Genomic DNA, 10,356 nt, shown 5'->3' with positions numbered 1-10,356 from the left:
CCCCCCAAGCCCCGATCTCTCCACTCCTCTCCCTCTTTCTCCCTCTTTGGGGAGGGGAGGAAAAAAAACACAACAATCAGGCATTGTTCCGCGGGAAGAAAAGCAACTTTGACAGATTGAAATATAGCAGAGGCCCCTTCAAGGAAACCTGTAAACAACTTGTCACTCACTGCCGCTCCGCGCAGCGCCGCGAGCCGCCCTGGCAGCGCACCCGGAGTTGCCTCCTCTCCAAACTCCATCAGACGGCCCCGCCGTGCGCCGGGGGAAAGGTAGCGGCGTGCGGAGCGGCGCGCACACGCGCAAACAACAACAAACGCGGCTCTGCCCTCCTCCGTTGGGGCCCTTCCCCTGGAGACGCTCCATTCCTCCCCGCACCCTTTTTCCCCGGCCCGTTCCCAAACGCGCTCCCCGGGGAGACGCGCAGACGGAGGGAACGGAGGGTGGGAGCCGGGACCGCGGGGCAGCGTCCGCCCCAGCGCCGAGAGCGGCGGCACGACGCCGGGCCCGGCCGGCACCGAGCTGAGAGCGGGAAAAAAAGAGAGAAAGGGAAAAAAAAAAACCCACAGAGCACAACACACCGGTCTACTGCTCCCCAGCACACACACCCACGGAGCTATCCTCCATTCTTTCCAGTTCCCCAGCCCTAATTCCTTTCTTTCCCTTTCTCTCTCTGCTTTAATTTGCAGCTGGACAACATTAAACGCCTTTAAAGCCCACGAGGCTCTGACCCCACAGCGGTGGGACGAGGTCCGCTGCCTCCCTCCCCCCCCCCCCCCCCCCCTCACCCCCCCCCCCTGGCGGCACGCAGAACGCAACTTGGCTGCACCAGTGTATGGGCACATCCACACGGAGCAGCCACGAAGCACTCAGTATTGTTGTGCCCACCGGCCGAAAGAAATCCCCCCAGAGTGTGTTATTTTTATTTATACTGAACAGCTACCCTATTTAATCTCCCCCGGCCCCTCCATGCACACGTTATAAGCCAGCAGGCTCAGGCTGGGGCCGCTCAGTCCAGCGCCGCACCATTGGCTTCACTCCCGGATGAACGCTTCTGTCACCCCAAGGAGCACAGCCCTACTGGGGACGGGTGCAGGGCCCAGCACACAGGAGGATCCCCCAGGCTACCCTCGGCATGTCCTCCCCGAGTCCATCCCGGGGGCTCTGCCAGCTGCTGGCAGGAGGGACACCTAATGGCTCCTCGCCGTGGGGCAGCTCTGCCGATTTCCTCCAGTAGCCCCTGGCTAATAATATTTTCCACAGAGGTTCATTCACGGGAGCCTGACAAACCTCGTTACTATGTACAAGGATTTTTATTTGTTATTTAGTAGCTAGCCCTTTTAGGACAGCTGTGAGGTAGACACTGAAAAGGCAGCGGATGATTAAAAAGAACAATTCCACATACTTTCTCTTTCATCTGAGTGTCTCAAACTACGTTAAGTCTCACATTACTCCTCTGCAGGTAATAAATATAATTAGGGCTGATTCCAAAACTTTATTTGTATTGAAAAGTATCTCGCTCCACAGGGGCTCCATTCAAATCAGCAAATCTCTGTGTGGAGTAGGAGGCTACTTAGTAGGAGAATTTGGCCTCAAATAAGGAAACTGAGATGCAGACAGGCTTAGCAGCTTGCCCAGGCTGACACCGTTAGCCAACTGCAGCAACGGGATGGGAAACAAAGATCCACGCGCCTCAGCACGCAGCAGCCCTCACGCTGCTGAAACACGCTGTGTGTTTTTGCTGCTCTCCTCTGAAAGGCATGACTTTTTACACGTGGTTAAAGCACGCTTCACCCCTCTGCTCATACTTGTGAGGGCCCCCAGCCTTTTCCCTTTGACTGTACCCTCAGCAAATGCTGCTCCTCCTCTGCCATTCCACGCTCTTCTCCAGCCCGCTTGCCTTTGGCCCTAGGAGCTGCCTATAGACAGGAGCTGGTCAGGAGACCCAACTATAAGGACATGAAGATGACCCTTTATTCAAAGGGTCTACAAAGCTCCAGGACTACTGTATTCCAACTGTACATTAGCCACATCCAGCTCTCTAACCTTGTGTCCTTTTTACAGCTCAGCTCCACACAACTGCCCTCCTCTGTTCATGTATGTTTATCTCCATTTTCCCTCCTGTTTAAGCATCTTCAAAACAATGAGCACAATCCCCTCTGAGTCCAAGTCTGTGTCATGCCCAGCATGCTGAGGCTCCTCAGTCAGCTCTCTGCTACTATGATTATGAACCAATTGCCATCTACATCAAGAACTATGGAACAGGACATCGGTCAGACCTGAACCATAATAAAAGGAAAACAAAAACAAAAACAAAAACAACACATACAAGAAATGCTGGGGGAGAAAACAAAGATAAACAAGCAAGAGGGAGTGCTGAGAAGGAGAGAGGAAATGGAAGGAAGAAAGAAAGGAAGCAGAGATCGTTGCTGTGAATGTTTCTGACATAAACCTTTCTTTTCCCTTACCCTAGCCCTAGCTTACAGCACTTACTCTTACCGTACTCTATTTGCTGCTTAGCATTTATCTCCTTCTCCCTGGTTTCCTTCATCTGACGTTTTCTGAGCCCCCAGCTTGATGAGAGGAAGCATGGTTGGGTCCAAAAAGGAGAAAAAAATGTTACCCTTATTGCAGTATTAATATTGTATTACTGCATTAGTGTATGGATATCACTGTGTCATTATAGACTCATCTGTGAAGTTATGTTCTCGCAGTAAGTTCAACTACAAATGCAAGAAGCAGCAAGCCAAACAAACAGTTTGAGGGAACCTTTGAAACCTTCCTACGGTCATCTTGAATCCTTGCTTTGTAGAAATTGCCAGGACACAGAATTAAAACTGCTGTCTTATCAGAATCTGGAGAAAAAGAGGAATTTGGGATCAATGACGAACATGCCCCAGCTGAAACTAAGACAATACATAACCACAAACCTTGTTCAGTTCTTCTCCAGCTAAGAATCAGGGTGTAAGTCCAAATACCTCTAAGGGATGAGAAAAATGAAGTCTCCCCCCGCCAGCCCTTCCCCTTGCATTTCTCTTGCTCCGTTCCTCTCAGGAGTGCCCAAAAGAAAAAGGTTCAGGCAAAATAGGGCAATTGGAGTTGAACTGAACCAAAAGGCTCTGACTTTCATTTAGGTGAGGGAAACAACTCGAGTTATAAACTCTTATCTGAATTTTTGTGCGTTAGTGATTTTTTGGTTGCTATCGTGGTCCTCCAGTTCAAGAGGTGAACCAAAAAATCAATTATCCACCCAGCTCAAGTTAGAAATGCCATAACTCTGGAATATTACACAGACGGAATCCACAGGTTTATATACAAGCAAATGGGCAGAAAGAAAGCCTTAAACTAAGGAGATGATTTAAAAAAATAACAGTAAAAATCATCAAATGATAACACTTCAGCCCGGTGCCTTTGGCAGCTGCTGCAATATTGTAAGTAAAGGAAGTGCTGGAAAATAAAGTGAGTTTTTCATGTTTTGTTGTTTCCACTGTAGGTTTTAATAATAGAGACCTACAAAGTCCAAGGAAATGTAAGATATTCCACAGAATGATTTACTGGAAAATTCTCATAGAAAATATGCAAAACTCTGAAGATCCTACATGGATTTTCTTTTTTAGGCATATATCCAAAACAACTACAGCATTAGGAACGAAACTCTAACATTTCTAAGAAAGGGTTTTTGGAATAGGTTAAGAGAGAGAAAGAGAACAGAGTGGGGTTCATGCATTTACTATGAAGAATATCTTGCAAATAATGAGTGCTTATTTCAGACTATGGAAATGTTTAGCTACAATGCAGTTTGGATCATATGCTTCGGAACAGATTTTTCCTTTCAGTGTGCATGCCTAACTGCCATTTCCATTAACGGGAATTAAGTACATGTGTCAAGAGAAGAAGTTAACTCTTAGAAATATAACTAATCTATGCTTTTTTAAAAAGAATGTAAATGCCACATCAGGCATGTTTGGTGTTGGCAAAACGGAGCGCTGAATATAGGATCGCAAAATCTGAGAAGGAGAAGGCGGTCTGGAGGACTGAAATTTCTGTGCTATTTAGAGTTTTTCAATTTACTGAATTTCTTCAAGGAAAAGTAAAACCATCTCACTTGCAAGCGAGAAGCCCTCATTTATCAGATATTTACCTGCAGTTTCAGTGGGGGCCTATCATCTGCAACACTCCCCATAAAGCAGTACCGACAGTACCCTTAAGGAGAAATCTGAACCTTCATCAAAAATTGGAATTCAAACTTCCTTAAGGACCACTAAAAATGATTACAGAGCTCTCATCCCTTTATTAACATCGGCTCTGCTCTCTTCGATTCCGTCCACTCCACATCGGCCGAGGTAAAGGTAACTCAAAATTCATACAGAACTGTAAACAACTGCACATTTTTAGAAACAAAATGATATGTAAACAGATGCAAAAACAACAACAACAAAAAAAAAACACAAAAAAAAACACAAACCAAACCAAAAAACCCTCAATACAAACAGACAAACAAACAAACAGAAAAAAACATAAAAAGATAGGGAACATATCCATGGATAGGAACTGTCTTTACAGTTCTTTAAGAAGCTAACTGGATTTCAAATCTACAGTTTCTCATCAAGGCTCTGAACACAAAGCATTACTAGAGTAAGAACCTGTTGCTCTCAGTCTTTTTCCTAACTTCTTTTTTTAAGTATGACTATTTTGCACACAAGTGCCATCCCTGTGAAAGCCTGCAGCCACACCTCACCCACCCTGTCCTGCTCAGGCCGATCACATCCAAGGGACCGCCCAGCCACTGCCAGAGCCCAGCCCATCTTCAGCCCCTGGGACGACAATGCCACCAGGAACATCCCTTCTCAGTGTCATTTGGGATGACCATTACCAACATGTAAATGCCTGCCACAATACACCAGATGATGAACTTTGCTCATTTTATACAGACAGCCAACTCCCATCGGAAGGAAATGACTCCCTTTTCCCCTGGTGTGTGCGTGGAGGAGTGGCTGGGAGAGATCGAGTCTCTTTTGAACCAGCAACCTCAGTTTTATAGTCAAACATAAGCCTTTGAGCCCACATAGCCTAATGGCACAACTTTGATCTATTTATAAAACTAGATAGTAAGTGTTGAGCATGACTCAAATTGCACTGAAATCGAGATCTTTCCACTTAACCCAGTGGGTCTTCCTGAGTCTCCCTCAACACAGTGCCTGCAGAGTTTATCACCACAGAACTGACATTTCCCCAACAGCAATACTATACTAACTCATCCACTGACAAGGGCTATGAGCATTATATTTTGTCTCTGTGTTCCCAACCTGACTGCATTTTCCACTATAATCTCCTCTTCCTAACCTATGCACCAAGGAGGCTGGGTTTAAAACAAATGGATTTGCTCCCATTGATTGTCTGATATCAAACAAGCATCATGCAATTAAAAGCTCAAGGGTGATTTGTAATAATCTACCACAGCTAGTTCTGTGTACTTTCTAAAGGCGTTCCTTCATTTTGCAGCCCTGTGGTTTGCTCTGGTGTTTGCAATCAAAATTCTCCAAGCCCACACGTACCTCCATTGTCTGCTTCTCTACACCATCTTCCAGTGCCATTGGGATCATTTCTTACATGTTTACCATAGGGCTATCAGCCACCTTCAGCTAACCAGCCTGGGCTCTTCTGTGTGGGCATGATGCACATATAGCTCAGTTCATGGATGCCCTCCATTTTACGTACTCATTTGGATTAGAAGAGAAAGCGTAAAATACTTCCAAATAATTTTACCATTCTCTTTTCACTTTGTATTAAAAGACCTATGAAGAATAAGGTCTTCTGCAAGAAATACCTTCTATCAAAACCAGTTTACATTTTAGACTAACTGTAATTAAACAAAGAACACAGAAGAGATAAAATTCTTACATGCTGTAAATTGTTTATCTACATTACTCCCTTTTAGTCTGTATAACCACAAATATTCATGTAACCACTATACAGCAAATGTTTCAAAAAAAAACCATAGATGCTGAAATGTGCGGTTTTTAAATTCAGAACAGATTTGTAAATACATCCCCTTTCTAATGTACCACACACGTTTGCTGCATAACATATACAGTCTGTGATAAGATTAATACAAATTAGTGTTTATTAAATGCACTCTACTGATATTTAACTTGTTATACATGTCACTGGGAAGATCAAGCTGTAAATTAAGTTATGATTCTAATGACATTAAATGCATCTCTGGAAGGAGTCATAAAATGTTGCTATCTTACACCTTGCACGCTGAAACAGCAGTCGCTGAGGATGTAGAGTTATGTTACATTTCTGAAGCAACAAAAGTCTACTATATGCATTCATTTATTTTAATGCAGCTCCGATGCCATTTTATGACTGATTTTCCACTATGGGGTAAAAGCAGAACGAATGCCATTTGGTTCTGTTGAAACAAAAAGCTAAGCTTCCACTTCCAACACAAAACCCCCAATTCAGCCACTATTACAGCAAAATAAATAGGCAAGTATGGTATAAAACAGATTGACTGCTTTACTGTTAGTTCTATAGAGACTAACTCTTGCTCCTTTTGTTATATGGGACAGCTAGAGGCTGGCAGCATTGCTGGGTGCCATGGTAAGTGCCCCTGGGAATGCTTCCACACTTTGTTGCAGAAACAGAGCAAGTACTGCTATGGTATTTTGAAGCGTAAGTGTGAGAACATTGGAATATCTAGGGATGCTTTTTAAGAGCTCTAATGCCATCCAGGTACAGAGGGGTCGACCTTCTGTTACCATTTAGCTTGGAAGCAAGACAGATTCTCAACAGGTGGCACTGAAGCGTAGTGAGAGTATAAAACAATCAGGAAGGAAATATTTTTAAAAAAAAAAAAAGGAGCCAACCAAAACAACAACAAAAAAGATAACTGGATTGAGACCAACACTCATTTAGATTAAAGCACAAAGTAGTTTCTCAGGAATGTTTATCAAAGAAAACTTACATCATAAATTTTTCTTTTCCTGGAGAAGATCCAAGGCTGAGTGTCTCTTCTCTTGCCATCTAACACTGTGCTGAATCCAGACCGCACATTTGCTCACCCGTTTTTCTCCTTAAATAACACTTTCTATTTCTGATGCTGCTTTTGTTTTGTTTTACAAAGTTTAATTTCTCTTTCTTTGTTGATGCATTTTCCTTTTGTCATTATTTCAGAGTTGTGTAAAAGTAATTAGTGACACGATGCCAAGAACTGAACCTCACAAGCAACCTAAATATTTTGATTCACTGAGAATGCAGTCCATAATTTACAAGTGCCTGACCCTTGTCCAATAAATAAAATAAAACAAATTAGATAACTTCTGCCTGTTAACAACCTTAGCCTCGCGGATAAAAATCTCAAAATGCAAAAACAATGAATGCCACCACACCAATATCCTCTCAACACTTCTGCAAGAAACACAACCATATTCTTACATATGGTTTTTAGTACCTGACCCCATACGATCAATCCAATGAATCATTTCTCCTGCTTTTTGCATGTAGTCACTGCCTTTTTCCGAGAGCAACGTGGTTCAAATTCTGCACAAAGATTTCATATGTGGGAATGTCACAGGTGAACCTTGTTTCCAAAGAATCCTGAGCTAGCAATAGAATGGCAGCAGGTGGCTCCAGGAGGGCAAGCAGTGGGAAACAAGTGCAAGCGTGTCACTGAGTAAGGTACCATGACTTAGGAGCCAAGATACAGCTTGTCCCCACAATATTCCATGAGCTCTGAGGATCATTGCTGGCAGCTGCTAGGCACCCCAAGTTGGGTGCCTAGCATGTCATGGCTAGACAGGTAACCTGAAGTGCCTTTCAGAATGTTTGTTGTTGTTTTGTATGGCTAACCCTAAAATCTTGCCCTTGGGCACATAGTGCAGAGATAAACACAAGTTCTTTCTTTTACTTCACAGATATGGAAATACTCCAGAAATCTAGACCAAACAGGAAGCTGCAGAGAAGTCTGTTCTCTATACTTACCACCTTTTCTTCTGAAAGAATGACTTCTTGTTGTAATAACTAAAAAAGTAAAATGGAGTAATCCATTTTCCTTTCTTGTATTCCATAAAAATCTGTCTTATCTTTTCTCTAAGCAGTCTTTTTACTTTTTCTTCCTAATCTCAAGATCAAAACTTACACTGAATCTCTTCATTTTTTTCTCGGTTTCTGCTGTATTCATTTCTAGGTGGCCTAACACATAAAGATCTCAGTACTACAGGAAAAGGCTTACTACTGACAGATGACACCAATATTTTCAGTGTGATTTATTCCATTTTCAACCACTACGTCTTGTGTTTAGATCATTCCACCTACTTCAGTTAAATATTTCATAGGAAAACATAGGTCTGCTTCCTTTCCGCTTCTTTGTAGTCACAGTCGTACTAGAAAAGGGAAAGGTGTATCACAACATCCCTTTTTCTAGCCAATATGTAATACTATGTTTTTATTAACACCACAATTATGTAGCTAACCTACCCATCCTCCTACGCTGCAAGAAGAATCCTCTGCCGTCTCCCACTCTGACTTGATGGTTTCTGCCTCAGATGCAAACGTTTCTTCACTGTTTCACTACAGTGGTCACAAGAGTTTTCAATTCATTAGTACAGATAAGACAAAACACCTATTACACTCAGATTCAGAGTACCCCCACCGCAGTGTTTTCCTACACCAAATATCAATCATATACTTTTAGTTTTGTCCTGCATCCCTTAGAAGGCTGTCTAATTCTCAAAAGTACAACTGTTTTTCCAACAGGCTCTTGTGAAGATGTTTTTGAAAGAAAACTTCCTGAGCAAAAACACCTAATGACTGTCCTCTACTATTTGTTGACGAGCTCAAGGAATATCATCAGACATCATTTTTCTTTACAAAAGCCCTGCTGACCGATAGCCATAATATCACAATGCTGTCTATACGTCTCTTAATTTTACTTTTTATTACTACTTCAACCCATTTATCAAGGAACAAAAATTCATTAGACTAATTCTCAGCATCAATTCTACTGTTCAATTAAAGAGAAGCAGAAAAATTGCTTTCTCCAACCTCAGAGCTTAGAAGCCAGTATTAAAGGAAAGACTACATATTAAGTTAGCAGCCCTATCAATTTTAGCAGCACATTTTGGTATATCTCACTGTACCTGGTATTCTGTTGCTCTTCATTTGATGGGTTTAGCACCTCCTTTCCCTTCATTCTTGTCTGTGACAGTAGCTAATCCTTAATATTGCAAAAGAATGGCTATGGGTTAGATTTCCCTCTTAAGTCTTCTGTGATGGAATATGACAAGGAAATAATTTGGTTTTTCAGCAAAATCCTTATCCTCCTTACCTATTATTCTGTGTTAAATACTGAAGAAAAAAGTTCTTAACTTTTCTTCTATCCTGCGCTGCTGAGGGAAAAAAATGATTTGCAAATGTGACGTGGAAAGTCTTCTAGAAAATATCTGAATTTACTCCCTGCAGTTTCAACAAGCCAATCCATTCTCAAGACACCACACTACTGTTCTGAAGCTAGCACTTCAAGCTAGCTATAATCACAAAATCCTCCAGTTTTAAGTGACACCTATTCCAATATACTGTATACTAGGCAATGCAAACCAAGTGTTCAAAGAACTTGGAACCAAGTCTATCTTCTAGACTTGCTAAGCCTTCAGAGGTTGACAACCTTTCACCATACAACTGATGCACTAAGAAATTCTCTTTGTCAAGGAGGTATGAAATGGCATCAGCTCTCAAAAGCTGAGAAGGAACTATAGCTTCCTGCATCATGCTATTGGGCCGGTGATTTTGTGAAATTAAGCCATTATATAAGAGTTTTAACAGTCTCTGCATACAGTTGAACTAGTCCTTACAAGGAAAAATACAGTGTTTTTAGTAATGATCCAGTCATCTGCATTAACAAATCTGATTGCAGAGTTTTGTGCAGTGCTCGCACTGTTTTCACGGATGGGTTTCAGCTAAAATCTAGCTAAAATCTAAATGTTTTTTTCTTAAAAAAAAATTATATATATATATAACTATTATTATTTTTTTAACAAAGCTTATTAAATGTTTGCATGCATTAGAATTTTAGTTGTGAACACTGCTTTCATTATTGGATCATTGGTAACTATATGCAGTCTCCCTGCCATTCTCTCTGATATCCATACAGGATGTGTAATGTGACCTACCTCTAAAATACAGAATATTCAACAAGAAGTTTTTAGCACTGCATTTTTAAAGATTGCTATACACAATCTCTGTGTACCAAAATGGTTGTTCATATGTGACTACTCAGCTATTAATACAGTAGAGTGAATACACAGTATGGGCGGGACTGCAGCCAGAAAACCTCTTAGAAACAGTTTGTTAGAC

General features: G+C 42.0%; 1 protein-coding gene across 9 annotated transcripts in view; it reads right to left on the bottom strand.

The window, feature by feature from the left end:
• The window catches only part of SOX5 (SRY-box transcription factor 5), a 332,325-nt gene that overhangs the window by 288,730 nt on the left and 33,239 nt on the right, over positions 1-10,356 (bottom strand). For 7 of the 9 annotated variants that reach the window (XM_042834991.1, XM_042834996.1, XM_042834995.1 and 4 more), the window contains exon 1: positions 171-255. The exons of 1 other annotated variant lie outside the window; for it this stretch is intronic. The gene's annotated coding sequence lies outside the window, so the exon portion shown is untranslated. Of the gene's footprint in view, positions 1-170; positions 256-10,356 lie in introns of those variants that run through there. One more of the 9 variants, XM_042834994.1, reaches the window with a different exon arrangement.

This window comes from Centrocercus urophasianus, unplaced genomic scaffold (genome assembly GCF_019232065.1).
Source record: "Centrocercus urophasianus isolate 14NV4802_14NV808 unplaced genomic scaffold, USGS_Curo_1.0 seq_5, whole genome shotgun sequence".
In the NCBI taxonomy this organism is placed as follows: Eukaryota; Metazoa; Chordata; class Aves; order Galliformes; family Phasianidae; genus Centrocercus; species Centrocercus urophasianus.
Note: the sequence above shows the minus strand (reverse complement) of the source record. Positions and strands in the feature narration are given on the sequence as shown.